This window comes from Hemibagrus wyckioides, linkage group LG29 (genome assembly GCF_019097595.1).
Source record: "Hemibagrus wyckioides isolate EC202008001 linkage group LG29, SWU_Hwy_1.0, whole genome shotgun sequence".
Lineage (NCBI taxonomy): Eukaryota > Metazoa > Chordata > Actinopteri > Siluriformes > Bagridae > Hemibagrus > Hemibagrus wyckioides.
Genome location: NC_080738.1, coordinates 2,651,608 through 2,667,671, shown reverse-complemented (window position 1 = coordinate 2,667,671; position 16,064 = coordinate 2,651,608). Strand labels below are relative to the sequence as shown.

The following is a 16,064-nucleotide window of genomic DNA, read 5'->3' as shown; positions in this document are numbered from 1 at the left end:
TGATGTGTGTGTGATTGGGCCCTGCGATAGACTGGCATCCTGTCAGGGTGTACCCTGCCTTGTGCCTGTAGTCTCCTGGGATAGGCTCCAGGTTCCCTGTGACCCAGTAGAAGGATAAGCAGGTATAGAGAATAGATGGATGGAAGTATTGAATACTTAAAAATATATAACAAACATGCAATATCTTTAATTTTCGATAAATTAAATTAATTGAGCTTATTTATTATTAACAAAAAAAAGTATATTCAGATAAATAATTTTGGGTTAATTTGAGTTAATCTGTCCTATCTATCTATCTATCTATCTATCTATCTATCTATCTATCTATCTATCTATCTATCTATCTATCTGTATGTAAAGAATGAATTCAAATTAAAGGTTATAACAGTAAAAACATAAATAAGGGGTCATTAGTAAGAAGGTAAATAAAGTTTCTGTTGTGAACAGATTCGTCCTCGACAGAACAGTGAAGTGAGACAAGAGACAGTTCTGTAAAACTCAATTTAATAAAACAGAATCCATAACAACATAAAATCACAGCATCATAACAAGCAAATGTACAGCATTAAACACTGATTAAAAAAATAAAACATGATGAGACAATGCAATAATTATTCTGCGTTCTGATCCACGAACATTTAACATGAACATTTCAGATGGAACAGTCATCTGTTCCATCTGAAATCTCCAGCAGGAGCGTAACCCAAATCTGAATCTGTTAGACTTGTTGAGATGTCGAGTGTGAAAACGTTCCTCTGATTTCTTTTGATTTTATTTTACACACAGGAAGTTGTAGCTGCTGAACAGGAAATCAATCCTCTGGCTGTTCTGCACTTTTTTAGCTGATTTTTCATGTTCATGTTAATTTAGAATTCTAATAGAATACACATCTTTCACTCCTGGACTGAACAACGCAAAATATGTGCCATGTGGAATGTTATGAAATGCACAGAGAAAATTATCAGAGGCTTTATCTGCATTGAAAAAGAAAAGAACGTTCTTTTCACTGTTTAATATCAGCCCTGATTTCTGCATGTTGTTATCAAAGGGTATTTCACTGAACTGATCAGTATTAGCCTATGCCTTATTGCCTCCTTCATAACACAGAGCTCTGATGGTCTTCTCTGACTGGGATTTCTGAATCACTCCCACACTCCACGACGACTTCCGCTCTTGAGTTAATGGTCTTTCCCATATCGTCACTTCCCAGTAGCACTCCCCTGATCCGAGCTCCTCTTTACTCACAACATGAGGAAATTTAGATGTAGAGTCACTGCAGCTTTTTTTTAAAAAAAACACACTTTTACAATTGTCAGGAACAGCTGGACAGTTCCCTGCCAGGCCCAGAGAGGGCGCTGGCAGGTGAACCTTGGAAGCCTGCTTCTTTGTGTGTCTTTTGTTACGCCCTTCCTATGGTTCCTATCCTGATTGTCACCTGTATCCCATTAGCCCTAATGTCTACCCCTATAAATAGGGATCCTTGTGTTTGTGTCCTGGTCCATGATTGTTATCTGCACCGTGGTTTCTGTTGGGGTTTTGTTTGCTAGGTTCCATGTCCAAGCTAAGGTCTAGGTTTTGTTTAGTTTAGTTAACCACGCCATGTCTAGTGTTACGTTTGTTTCCCTATGTCGCGTCTTAAATGTAATAAAAGCAGTGCTTCGCTGAATCCTGCGCATGGGTCTCATTACACCGTGTGCTGGCGTGTGCACACACACCACGGGCGTCTGGGGTCGAGCCCCGCATAGGGCGGGGGTCCCAGACGTTACAACAATCAGTGGACACTTTCAGAGATTCATGAGCTGATCCAGTGTGAGATTATTCACTGTTGATTAAAAAAAAAAACATTGAGATTTAATTGGATTGAGGATTGATGTACCTCTTAATCTGGATCTAAAAGATGCTTCAGGAGGTTCAAATGATAAACTGATACCTGTGAAGAGACACGACATAAATAATAAATAAATAATAAAATATATTTTAAAAATGTCAACATGCTTTTTCACAGTATTCTGTTGACAAATGCTATTTTTATTAAAATTTAATATAATAATATAAAACGAATTTAAATATAATAAAGAAGCACAGTGATTCTAATAACATGTAATTACACTAGAAAGTTTTTATTGTTATATTAATCTCTGGAGTAAACTGAAGACTGAAGTAAACCTTGATCCATCTTCTCTGTAGCATTAAGAGGAAGCGTCTCCGCTGGTAAGGATTCGTGAGAATCACCTGTATGACAGAAAAAGAGGAGTTAATAAACAGTCAGGCAGGTGAAGGAATGTTTATAACTGCTGTAAAAAAAAAAAAAGCTGTTATAACTGTTTATATTTGCTTTAATGTAAGAAAACAGGAAGTGACTTGTTTCATGGGTTTTCTTTATCATGAAGTTTAACTATAAATGAGTTTTGAAGTTTGTCATTCTGGTGTCAATTTTTAATAAATAAATATTTATAATTCATTGCATATTATTTATTTATTATCACTTATTTCATTAATGATCCATAGAAATGATTGATGTAAATGAAGGTGTGGTTATAATGAGTATCTTTTGAGTCGTTATGAATAAAAATGACCTTGAGTCATGTTCTCTGTAGCATTAAGAAGAAACGTCTTCGACAACAAGGAATCTGCTGTATGACAGAAAAGAAGATAAAATAATACTAATATTACTAGAAGTTATATGTGGTTTTTATCATTGTCAAATAATAATGTTTGGAATAAACTGAAGACTGAAGTAAACCCTGATTCATCTTCTCTGTAGCTTTACAACAAAAGCATCTCTGCTGGTAAGGATTCATGAGAATCTGTTGTTTCACAGAAAAAGAGGAAAAACCTACTAGTTACTAAACAGTCAGGGCAGGTGAGTGAATGTTTATAACTGCTGTAACTGTTTATAACTATTATAATGTAAGAAAACAGGAAGTGACTTGTTGCATATGTGTTACGTAACATAAACTTAAACTATAAATGGATAAAAAAAAAGGTTTTTAATAAATAAATGATTGTAATTCATGGCATATTTTAGCACGTACTTTACATCATTATAAATAAAAATGACCTTGAGTCATCTTCTCTTTAGCATTAAGAGGAAGCGTCTCTGACTGTAAGGATTCATGAAAATTTGCTGTATGACAGAAAAGAAAGAAAATATTATTGGAAATTACTAAAACGCATCAGTCATAGTTTTTTTTCGGTAGTATACAGAGGTAATGGACAAACTCTACCTGCTGCTTTTTAAGATGAACAGTGCGGGGGGGAAACCTGTTTATAGAAATGACAGGGCAGACAGTCTGGTGAGGGAATGACTGTTTATACCTGCTATAATGTAAGAAGACAGGAAGTGACGTGTTTCACATGGGTGTTATATAAACATAAAGCTCTAACTATAAATGGATAAAAAAGATGTTTGTCCATCCTGTGTCATTTTTAGTGAAGAAATATTTGTAATTCAGGCCATATTGTTATTGTATTAGAAAAATAACACACTGTTATTAGAAATTTGTTATTAGAAAGTGTTTTGTTCCTTGTATAACCAATGTCCCTAACTTTTTACAGCTGTGAGATACTAATGAATACGTCATTAATACCTTTTCTGAATAAAATCAGAACAGTGAAGGTGATGAGGATAATTAACAACAGCACTAGAGTCGAGATGAACGCGTCCCTCCAGAATCCTGCCAGAAGATTAGCATCAGTTAATAAGGTTTTCACACACTGCTGTTTGACAGCCAGAAAGTAAAAAAAAAAAACAGTGTAACTGTTGTAAACCTCAGAAAATTATTCCTAATTAGCTTTTATAATAAAGGTACATCACTGCTCTCTCAATGTCTTATGATGTACCTTAAATTTATTTTTAGAAATACACTCACATACTCACACAGTAAAGCTGTACCCTTGATTTTACTACTCCAGCACCAAGGTTTGCACAAGATAAGTGTATAATGAGAGATATCTTACCTTTGAGTGGTACAATTCTTCTCTCTCTTATTTCCTGATGGTTAAAACCCACAGCACAGGAGATCCAGTCAGAGTCCGATGGAGAGAAAAGCAGCCATGAGCTCAGACTCACCAACCCTTCAGAGTCTGAGAGAGAAAGAAGGAGAATCGCTTTAACACTTAACACACTGTAATCTGCAGGATTCATGTGGTTCGTTGGTGAGATTTCTAACCAATTCCATAGAACATTAAGACTTTTGAATATTGAACCAATTCTGGGTTACATCCAGGTTTTGTGGCGAGCATGTGACTGGAAAAGCTAATACATGAGAGGAAGGTCTGGCCACAACCCCTGGTCTGGGATGGAGTTGAGGTGGTGGCAGGTCCTTGATCCTTCCTTCTGTGGTGCTTATCTGCTCATGTTGCTATACAGGAGGATCTGCCACCACAGGTTTGGATTGAATGCAGAGTTTGTCCACTCATTAGGGTTTATGTTACATGTGTTGAGGGCTGTCTTTAGACAGTCTTTGTACCCTTTCTTTGGTGCACCTCTGTCCCGTTGGCCAGATAACAGTTCTCAGAAAAGAGGCAGTCTGTTATCTTCCATCCTGCAAACATGGCCAACCCAGATTTGTTGGGATTTCAGCAGCAGAGCCTTGATGCTAGTGAGCTCAGCCTGTTGTAGAACCTCAACATCAAAGTCTCTCCAGTGCATGTTGATGATGGAGCGAGGGCAGCGGTGATGGAATTGCTCAAGGAGATGGAGGTGTTTGTGGTAGATGACCCAGGTCTCTGAGCCATATAGAAGTGTGGATAGAACTACAGCCCTGTATACGTTGATCTTGGTGGCTCTAGTTAGATGTCTGTTGTTACACAGGTGGTTATCAATCTCTTTGTCAATCTTAGCATCTGAAGATATGACTGAACCTAGTTAGGTGAACTGGTGGACTGTCTTCAGCTCTGTATCTCCAATAAGTATGCTTGAAGAGTGGGGAAGGTCCCTTGGTGATGGTTGGTGCAGAACTTCATTCTTCTTTAGGCTTACCTCTAGCCCAAATGGCCTGGCTGCATTGGTGAAACATGATACAAGATGCTGAAGAGCTCTCTTATCAGCTGTTCATGGACTTTTGTGTAAGACTGGAGACATCTGAGGTTGAACAGGCTGCTGTCAAAGCCATAATGGATGTAGATGGCATCTTCCACATCTATGTCTGTTATGGTCTGCTTAAGCATCATGCTGAAAAGATGCTGAAGAGTTTAGCAGCAAGGGCACAGCCTTGTTTGATGCCATTGTCAATGCGGAGAGGTTCTGAAAGGCCAAAGCACAAACAGGTTTTGAGAAGAATCCTGGAAAGGACCTTTCCAGCTATTGAGAGCAGAGTAATACCCCTATAGTTTGAGCAGTCAGATTTCTCTCTCTTATTCTTGTACAGGGTGATGATGACTACATCATGAAAGTCTTGGGTTAGTCTGCCATGGGACCAGCAACACAGCTTGGAGTGCAGGGCTTCTCCCCTGTGTTTCCAGATCTCTGCTGGTATACCGTCTCCACCTGCTGCTTTGCCACTCTTTAGCTGGTGTTTAGCCTTCACTGTTTCTTCACTGGAGGGGCGCTTTTATTGGAGAGTGCTGCAGGGATGCCTGAATTCATTTAATCTTCTGGTGCAGTTATGCTGGGCTAGGTGGGCTTTCTTTTGGTGAAACCAAGGATATTACCTGATGTTTGTAGGATAGCTTTCTTCATATTGATCCAAATTGCTTCTGGATAATTGTTTTCCAAACAGGTCTCAGCCTCATGTTTGGATTGTAGAATGGGCTGGAAGGTTGATATTTAACTTTTTCCTGGGGGGACCACCCTTCTTTGGTTTAGGTTTGAGTTGGAGACATAGTTTGCTTCAAACAAGTCTGTGATCAGTGTGGCATTCGGCACTGGGCATCCCGCTGGTGTGTAAGACATCACTGAGGTCTTGCTGGAACACTAGTGTGTAGTCAATTAAGTGCCAGTGTTTTGATTGAGGATGCATCCAGGTTGTTTTCAGACTGCTCTTTTGCTGGAATATTGTGTTTTGCGAACAGGGTAAGTAGGGGGTCGAGCTTTGTTTAGGCCACATTTTCTAAGCCTCTCTCCATGTGGAGCAAGCCTTGCTCTCCTTAAATAAGCCTGCTTGGGCTTTCAGGGTGTGCTGAATGATACTGTCAACATCAAGCAACCGATATACTGAACCACCTGTATGCAGGATTGGAACTTTGGCTGCCAGTGGCATCTTCCACTTGCCGTCCTGGCCCCTTTGCCATTGATACAGCGTTTGGGTTGATGGTGGTCTTGGATGTGCATCTGTCCTTCAAGCCGGTGCGGTGGAGGTTTAAGGTGGAGTACAGTCTGCGCAAAAATGGCCCCACCATATACGCCAAGGTTCATCTGCCATTGCACAGCGAGCTCAGATGGTGACAGTGAGATCCTTAGATGTAGGTTTGGAGTCAGTGTTTCCCTCTCCTAGACTGGTTGTCAACCCAGTCCCACTATTCAACCCATTGCTGAGGTACTCCAGCTCCGGGTTTTTGTGCTCAGTGTTGACTCCCAAAGCCTTCCTGTGAGTGGGTATGGATGCAAGGCAGCGTTTGTTTGAAGTAAGAGTTTTCCTTCTCCAGATTTTCTGTCAGGGTTTACTCCCTTAGGCCCTAAAAGAGCCTGATATGCAAGGCAGCAGGTGACTGGAATGGTAAGTGCCAGAGCATATCCACATCCCGGTGGGTCATGCACACTATACCTCTAGGGCTCCAACCTGCTCCGAGATCCCCTCACAGCTTAGCCTGTGGCTTCAAGATACCCAGTTTAACATGGTGTGCCAAGGGGAGGTACTCTGAGAGTCTTGACTGGCAGTCCAATAAAACCACCAGGAATGGATTTATGCATTTGGCCTTTCTTTTCACTCCAAGGAGCTAGATGGCGTTTGCAGCTGGAAGCGAGAAGACTAAGCAACTACACTACACTAGGCTACAACACTACAGACTGCAAGCCCTGTGAGCAGCAGACAGCATCCCCCTAGAACAGGATTTATTCCCTTTCCTTCTCAAGACCCGAACCATGAAGAGCTATATTGAGAAGGCTGTAGCCGCAGAGTACATTCAACCTTCAACATTACCTGCTGCTGCAGGATTTTTCTTTATGGAGACAAAAGATGACAACCATAGACCATGCATTGACTATTGTGGACAGACTATCACTGTCTGCTACCCCTGCCGCCCTGCCACTGGTTCCACCAGTCTTAAAACAACTCTGGGAGGTGCACATCTTCACCAAACTGGACTTAAGGTTTGCCTAAAACCTCATTTTGATAAAGAAGGGAGACCAATGGAAAACCACCTTCTATACCACGATTGGGCACTGTCAGTACCTGCCATGTATGGTATTATGCCATATGGTCTCACAAATGTGCCCACAGTTTTCCAAGCCTTTGTCAATAAAATCTTCAAGATCTTGGTGAATCGTTATTTTATCATTTACAGTGATGTCATATTGATCTATTAAGCAACCATGAAGGCCTATGTGTGTTATGTACACACCATGCTCTCCCATATACTATAAGAACTTCAAACAAAGAATCTCAACCCTTGACAAGCTAGACGGGCATTATTCTTTACTTGGTACAAGGCCAACGCCCTCTCCTGCCATCATGACCCTGTAAAACAGCCCCTAGTCCCTGAACCAGTGCCCCCCTCCATTGTTGTCACTCCCATAATGGAGGAGATCCAGCGAGCACAGCAAAGGGGACCCCCATCTGCAGAATGCCCACAATCCAAAGTATGCAAACCCATCTGCTTTCAATCTTTCAAACTTTCCAATGGATCTATACATCCTGCAGCTCTGGTCACCCTGGCATGCCAAGAACTACTGCACTGGTGCAGAGCACCTTCTGGCCTTCCCTGGCCTGGGATGTGTAAAGGTGTGCCAAGGCCTGTACTTTCTGAACTCAGTCCAAAGCATCCCATCAACTGCCTGCTGGACTGCTGGTGGCTCTGCTTATGCCACAGCACCCATGGTCACACATTGCTTTTGACTTTCTGAGCTCCCATGGATACATGTTTTCCGCAATTTATGGCCTACATAATGACATTGTGTCAGACAGAGGTATCCAGTTCACCTCTCGAGTATGGAAAGCGCTCTGTGAACACCTGGGCATAAACATAGGCTTCACATCAGGCTATCATCCACAGTCCAATGGTCAAGCTGAGTGTTTAAACCAAGACCTCGGCCGGTACCTGAAATCCTATTGCAGCCAAGAACAGCAGCTCAGGAGCAAGTTTCACCTATGGGCCGAATATGCCCAGAAGTCGCTTACCCACTCCTCCATGGGCATTTACCTTCAACAACCTCCCCCCATGGAAACATGCAGATTACTCAGCTCACCTAAAAATATAATGTACAGTTAAAGTGTAAAGAAGAGCCATCAAAATACTGGATTCCATTCCAGTGTCCTTTATTATGTGCAATTGGTGGATCTCTAAAGTCCAGGTCCGTCATGCATGCTGTCATGAATTAGCTCTTCATTTTAGTTATGCTCTCATAACTAGATCTGGTGTCAATCAGACGGAAACAAGAAACTTGGACTTAATCTAGATGTACATCCAGATTTCTAGAAATCATCTGTTTGTGACCATGTCTGTTCTAAAAATTGCTACTCAAATTGAATTGAATTCAAATGAATAACGTACCAGTGTTGTAGTAAGTGTGGCTGTTTGTGAGTTCTCCAGGTGAGCGTGGGTTTGGGTGACCATCCACCTTACGTACACGTAACATTCATCTTTTCTCCTGCTTCATGATATAAGAGGATGGGTGTGGAACCTAATGCTGTGTAAAACATATCGAGTTTAATGGAAAAAGAAACCAGAAAAAGGTAATAAATCTAAACAGGATACTATATGAGAAGACATACAAGCATCTAAGTTCCTTACAGGTACTGCATTCATTATTCAGTAAATCAGTATAAATGTGCAGTTACCAATTAGTGCTAAAAAGAGGTGCTTGCTAGTACCATCTCATCTCTATAAAGTTACTGTTTATGGATTTTATCGTACCTTTTACCACCAGGGTCATACTGCCCTACTCATACCAACTGATGCTCTTTACATAGCAGAAATATTTTCCTCCATCAACTAATGTGAGGTTGTCTAGTCTCAGAGAAATGTTCCCTTTGTCCAGGTCCCCAATCAGAGACACCCTGCTCCTGTTCTGGTCTTCTCCAATGTTCTCCTGGACATTTTGGTCTTTGTAGAGCAGAACTAGGTTTTCATAGAGAATGTTCTTGTACCAGTGAACTTCAAAAGTTCTGGTATTTAAAGCTGGAGAAAGACCACAGGACAGGAGGACTGAAGAACCAAACAGAGCTGAGACTGAAGCACTGGGGATGACGAGGGTGAACTCTGATAGAGAGAACAGAAACAGAACAAGTACAAGACACCATTACGGCTGATGTTACTGAATGTGACTTATAATAAACCCTCTCCTGAGGGTTCAGTGATCAATCCGTGGGCAGATCAGTGACAATGGAACAAATTTCAAACACACAGACCAGGTATATGGGAATCTCTCTGCTAATAAGTAGACATACTCTATCTACTGTACCTACCTGCTGCTGAACAGGCTAGAACAGATGCGATGCAGATCAGTAACATGGTGTTCTGTTTAAGGTATAAACACTGAGTTAATGTGAAGTCTGTGTAATTCCATGTGTAACAACAATATGATTTAAACAAAAATAATAATAATAATAATAATAATAATAATAATAATAATAATAATAATAATAATAATAATAATTGAAAATCAAAAGCTTTATCAAAAATCCAACAGAAAATGCATAAATGAAATCAATATGTATCATTTATATAGCATGTATATTTATGTATAACACCATATTGAAAGAATAATAAGAAAATAAAGGGTTTTATAAACTGATTTCACACTGTTTCCTTTTGTAGTTACATGTTTACACATTAATATCTTATAATATTTTTATTTTATCAGAATATAACTTCTGCCTCTTACCTTGTCCGTTTATCCTCTGCACCGTGTCCTTCATATCTCAGAAGAAACAGGAAGTGACGTGATGATAAACTGGTCTTGCAGCTTCACAGCACAGGTGTGTTTACAGGACAGGACACCATTTTTAATATAATTGTTTACACATGACAGACAAACTAACTTAGTTGCTTTCATTTCCCAGAGTTACTTTAATTTTCCAGAGATGCTAACCAGGATAAAGCAGTTACTGAATATGATGCTACATGATGGAAAAGTTTCCAGAAATAAACGTAATCAAAGTAAAAAAAAAAGAAAAAAGTTTGATATGAAATACACGCCGTGGATCAGTTTTCATTTGTCACGTGCCGAAAACGTTACGCACCGCAGTCATGCAAAACATAAGCAATTTCAAAGTAATAAGCATAAGCAAAGTAATAGTATTTGAATATTTTCACCTACATGTTATATTATATTATCACTCTTCTCACTGTTTTTCTGTAAATAACCAGTGCAATATTTTGTAAATATCAACCTTTTTAAATCACAGAAAAATACTATGCTTTTTAAAATTATGCTTCTTAATAACCTGTCTGCATTGTATCCCAGTCACATGTTACATCTTTCTGAACCATTCACAGTATTTGGGTTAATGGCACATCTGTATAACACAGATTATTGCAGTTTATTCTGCACTTTATCATTACTGTGGCTTCAATTTCCTTTTATTACTAGTACTGTTCTTGTTTATATATTCTATATTTATCTATATTTTAAATATATTTCTTATATTTAAACTGTATTTTTATTATCTTTATTATTATTATTATTATTATTATTTTTATTTTTATTTATTTATTTATTTTTATTTATATTAGTATGCCCTTCATGCTGCTCACATGCCTTTAATTGCCCCTTGGGGACAAATAAACTTTTTTGAATTGAATTGAATTGTATTAGTATTAATTGGTGTGATATCCAACTGTGGCCACAAGGTGGGGGAAGAAACCTGACAAAAGTTAACAGTAAGGATTATGTGGTTCTTTCCTGGGTGTGTGCATTCACTCACAAACACACACACACACACACACACACACTATGTTGTCAGAGTAATCTATTTGAGTAATCAAAGCAAATTCTACCTCTTTTATTGATCATGTGTTTATTTACTTATGTTCTATTTTGTTAAACTAATAAACTACATGTTGCTCTTTTCCCTGTACACAAATAATTTGGTTAATTGAATGAAATGAAATGTTCATCCGAGTGTTGTGTCTTTTCTGTGTTTTTAGCTGCGAATCACTGCAGTATGTCCCTCCGGTGACGTTTCATTAACGAGTGTGTGTGTGTGTTTGTGTGTGATCTATCTATCTATCTATCTATCTATCTATCTATCTATCTATCTATCTATCTATCTATCTATCTATCTATCTATCTATCTGTATGTAAAGAATGAAGTAAAATAAAATGTTATAACAGTAAATGCATAAATATGGGGTCATTAGTAAGAAGGTAAATAAAGTTTCTGTTGTGAACAGATTCGTCCTTCTACAGAACAGTGAAGTGAGACAGGAGACAGTTCTGTAAAACTCAATTTAATAAAACAGAATCCATAACAACATAAAATCACAGCATCATAACAAGCAAATGTACAGCATTAAACACTGCTTTAAAAATATTTTTAATACATGATCAGACAGTGCAGTAATTATTCTGTTCTCTGATCCACAAGGATTTGACTTGAGCATGGCTGTGAACAACACACCAGTCATCTGTTCTATCTGAAATCTCCAGCAGGAGCGTAACCCAAAGCTGAATCTGTTGGACTTGTTGAGATGTCGAGTGTGAAAAAGTTCCTCTGATTTGATTCAGATTTTATTTACACACAGGAAGTTGTAGCTGCTGAACAGGAAATCAATCCTCTGGCTGTTCTGCACTTTTTCTATCATGTTCATGTTAATTTATAATTTTGATATGACACATCTTTCACTCCTGGACTGGACAACGCAAAATATGTGTCATGTGGAATGTTACGGAATGCACAGAGAAAATTATCAGAGGTTTTACCTGCATTGAAAAAGGAAAGAACGTTCTTTTCACTGTTTAATAACAGCCCTATTTTCGACATACTGTAATCAATAGGTATTTCACTGAACTCGTCAATATTAGCCTATGCCTTATTGCCTCCTTCATAACACAGAGCTCTGATCATCTTCTTCTCTGACTGGGATTTCTGAATCACTCCCACACTCCACGACGACTTCCGCTTTAATGCTTTATCCCATATCATCACTTCCCAGTAGCACTCCCCTGATCCGAGCCCCTCTTTACTCACAACATGAGGAAATTTAGATTTAGAGTCACTGCATCTTTTATCAAAGGAAACACTTTTACAATCAGTGGACACTTTCAGAGATTCATGGGCTGTTGATGGATCCAGTGTGAGTTTAATCACTGTTGATTAAAAGAACATTGAGATTTAATTTTCATCATAAAGACAAACAGTGAATAGATACAAACACAGAAAAGAGACTGAGGATTGATGTACCTCTTAATCTGGATCTAAAAGATTCTTCAGTCGATTGTTGGGGTTCACGTGATAAACTGATACCTGTTAAGAGACACATGAAATAAATAATAAATAAATGTAAGTGCCTTTACATGGTATTCCGTTGTCAAATTCCATTTTTGTTTTGTAGTAATTCAATAAAGAAATAACTTTTAATACAATAACGAAGCTTCATTTATTTTTATGGTGATTCTAATGATAATTACACTATAAACAGCTTTTATCATTGTCATATAATAATATAAACCATAGAAATTATTGAAGTAAATGAAGGTGTGGTTTTAAAGAGAATCCTTAGAGTCGTTATGAATAAAAATGACCTTGATTCATTTTCTCTGAAACGTTAAGAGGAAGCGTCTCTGCCGGTAAGGATTCATGAGAATCTGCTGTATGATAGAAAAGAAAGAAAACGTTACTAGAAGTTACTAAAATGCATTATTCAGAGTTTTTCCTAAAGGAATACAGAGGAAACGGAAAAACTCTACCTGCTGCTTTTGCATTTTTATGAGATGAACAGTGCGGGAGGAAACCTGTTCATAGAAATGACAGGGCAGACAGTCTGGTGAGGGAATGACTGTTTATAGCTGCTATAATGTAAGAAGACAGGAAGGGACGTGTTTCATGGGCGATAGATAACCTGAAACTGTAACTATAAATGGATAAAATAAGACATTCCTGTGTCATTTTTAATAAGCAAATATTTGTAATTCTGGGCATGTTGTAATTTATAAGAAGAATAAAACACTTCATGCTATTATTAGAAATTTACAAGACTTTTGTTGCTTGTATATCCAATATCCCTAACTTTTTATATCTTTTAAATACTAATAAATATGTCATTTATACCTTTTCTGAATAAAATCAGCAGAACAGTGAAGGTGATGAGGATAATTAAGGACAACACTAGAGTTGAGATGAACGCGTCCCTCCAGAATCCTGAAAGAAGATTAGCATCAGTTAATAAGGTTTTCCAAACACACTGCTGTTAGAGAGCCAGAAAGTGAAAAAAAAAACTTTCAGAAATATCTTTCGTTGGCATGAAACCATCATTTAGTGAATCTCTATTACCAGGGAAAATGCTTACGTAGCTTTGATAATAAAGGTACATCACTGCTCATTATTTTTAAAGCTACACTCGCGTAGTGACAGATGTACCCTTGCTGAAACCACCCTAGCAACCAGGAAAGTTTGCACAAGATAGGTTTATAGTAAGAGATATCTTACCTTTGAGTGGTAAAATTCTGCTCTCTCTTATTTCCTGATGGTTAAAACCTACAGGACAGGAGATCCAGTCTGATTCAGGTGGAGAGAAAAGCAGCCATGAGCTCACACTCACCAACCCTTCAGAGTCTGGGAGAGAAAGAAGGAGCATCACTTTAACGCTTCACACGCTGTAATCCGTGGGCTTCATGTGGTTTGCTAGTAGTAGAGCCTTTGATAGTGAGCTGGTCTCCATGGAGTGAAACTAAATTGGTATCATGCATATGAAGTGAAAAATAGGTGTAAAAAACCCACCTGCTGTTCACCCGACACACCACCAGAGGGACCCTTCCCCTGAATACTAATCTGTTTCCGGTGTTAAGGTTACTTCAGGGTTCATGGATTTAAATGGCATGCTAGCCAGATGTCAGTGAAAAGTATTAACAATCTATTGCATACTGAGATGTTTTGTTGTTTGATTTTCGTGTATAACCTTATTCTGCTTTCTCTGTACTTGCTCTGTTTTGTTTTATGATTTGGATTGTTTGCCATTGTTTCACCTATCATCTGTGGCTTTCACCACAGTCTTGAATCCTTTCATGCTTCACTTCTGAAGCCAGCTCATGCCTCATCTGCCATGACAAGCTTTGACAACAACCCACTACCACTTGACATCAAAGGATCACCAGCCTATCTGGTTTGTGAAATCCTGGACTCCCGTAGAATGAGAGTTCCTGGTAGACTGGAAAAAGTACAGCTCTGAAAGATCATAGGTCCCAATCAGCAACATCTTGCATTCCCTCCATCCCTCCCTACCTTAACTCTGATTTCCATTAGATGTACCCAGATCGCTCTGCACCAAGACCTTGGGGAAGGCCTTGAAGGAGAACACCTAGAGGTGTTCCTAGGGGAGGGGATACTGTAACAAACCCACCTGCTGTTCATCTGCCACACCACCAGAGAGACCCTTCCTCTGAATACTGAACTCTTTCCAATATTAAGGGGACTTATGGGTTTGTGGGAATTTAAACGGCATGCTAGCCAGATGACACATCCCTTGCTTCCGGAAAGCATCTGTTTGTGACCATGTCTGTTCTGAAAAGTGGTATTCTAATCGAATTTAATTCAGTTGAATCACGTACCAGTTCTGTAGTAAATGTGGCTGTTTGTGAGTTTGTTCTCTCCAGGTGACCGTGGGTTTGGGTGACCAGCCGTCTGATGTACAGGTAACGTTCATCTTTTCTGCAGCTTCATGATTTGAAAGGACAGGTGTAGAACCTAGTGCTGTGGTGAACAATCTGAGTTTAATGGAAATAGGAACCAGGAAACATTCATTACTATCTCAGCCCTACAAAGTTGTTGTTTATGGATTTTTTCCATACCATTTACTGCCAGGGTCACACTGCCCTTCTCATACCACTTGATGCTCTTTACAAAGCAGAAATATTCTCCTCCATCGACTAATGTGAGGTTGTCTAGTTTCAGTGAGACGTTCCCTTTGTTCAGTTCCCCAATCAGAGACACTCTGTTCCTGTTCTCCTGGACATTTTGGCCTTTGTAGAGCAGAACCAGGTTTTGACAGAGAACATTCTTGTACCAGCAAACTTCAAAAGTTCTGGCATTTAAAGCTGGAGAAAGACCACAGGACAGAACAACTGAAGAACCCACCAGAGCTGAGACTGAAGCACTGGGGATGACGATGGAGAACTCTGAGTGAGAGAACAGAGACAAGACCAAGGGTTCAGTGATCCAACCGTGGTCAGATTGGTGATGATGGAACTTTCTAACCTTTTGATCAGAAATCCAAAGCCTTAATGTCTGAGCTTTCACTTTCAAATTGTTCATCTACGTGTTCAACAGCAATCAGTGCAAATAATCTCAAATCACTTCTGGACCCTGGGCCTCATCTATCACACAGGAGAACAATCAATGTTTTATTTATTTGTAAATAAACTTCAGGATCATTTGTTCTTGAAACCTCTGGAATTTTACTAATGATTGTGACTCATTTCAAACACACAGACCAGATATATGGGAATCTCTCTGTTAATATATAGACATACTGTATCTACCTGCTGCTGAACAGGCGAGAACAGATGCGATGCAGATCAGTAACATGGCTGAAGATCATAAAAAACAAATCATTAACTTTTTACAACAGTCTTCTTTCGGTGTTCTGTTAATGTATAAATACTGAGTTACTGTGAGGTCTGTTATTAAATAATAATAATAATAATAATAATAATAATAATAATAATAATAATAATATTGATGATGATACAATCCAACAGGAAATGCATTAACAAAATCTATTTGTATAATATTAAATTAAACATG

At 38.8% G+C, this 16,064-nt stretch overlaps 2 pseudogenes; both read right to left on the bottom strand.

The window, feature by feature from the left end:
* Positions 1-546: 546 nt before the first annotated feature.
* On the bottom strand, positions 547-10,034 carry LOC131348984 (butyrophilin subfamily 2 member A2-like; annotated as a pseudogene).
* A 1,706-nt stretch (positions 10,035-11,740) lies between these two features.
* On the bottom strand, positions 11,741-15,845 carry LOC131349324 (butyrophilin subfamily 2 member A2-like; annotated as a pseudogene).
* Between the last annotated feature and the right edge of the window lie 219 nt (positions 15,846-16,064).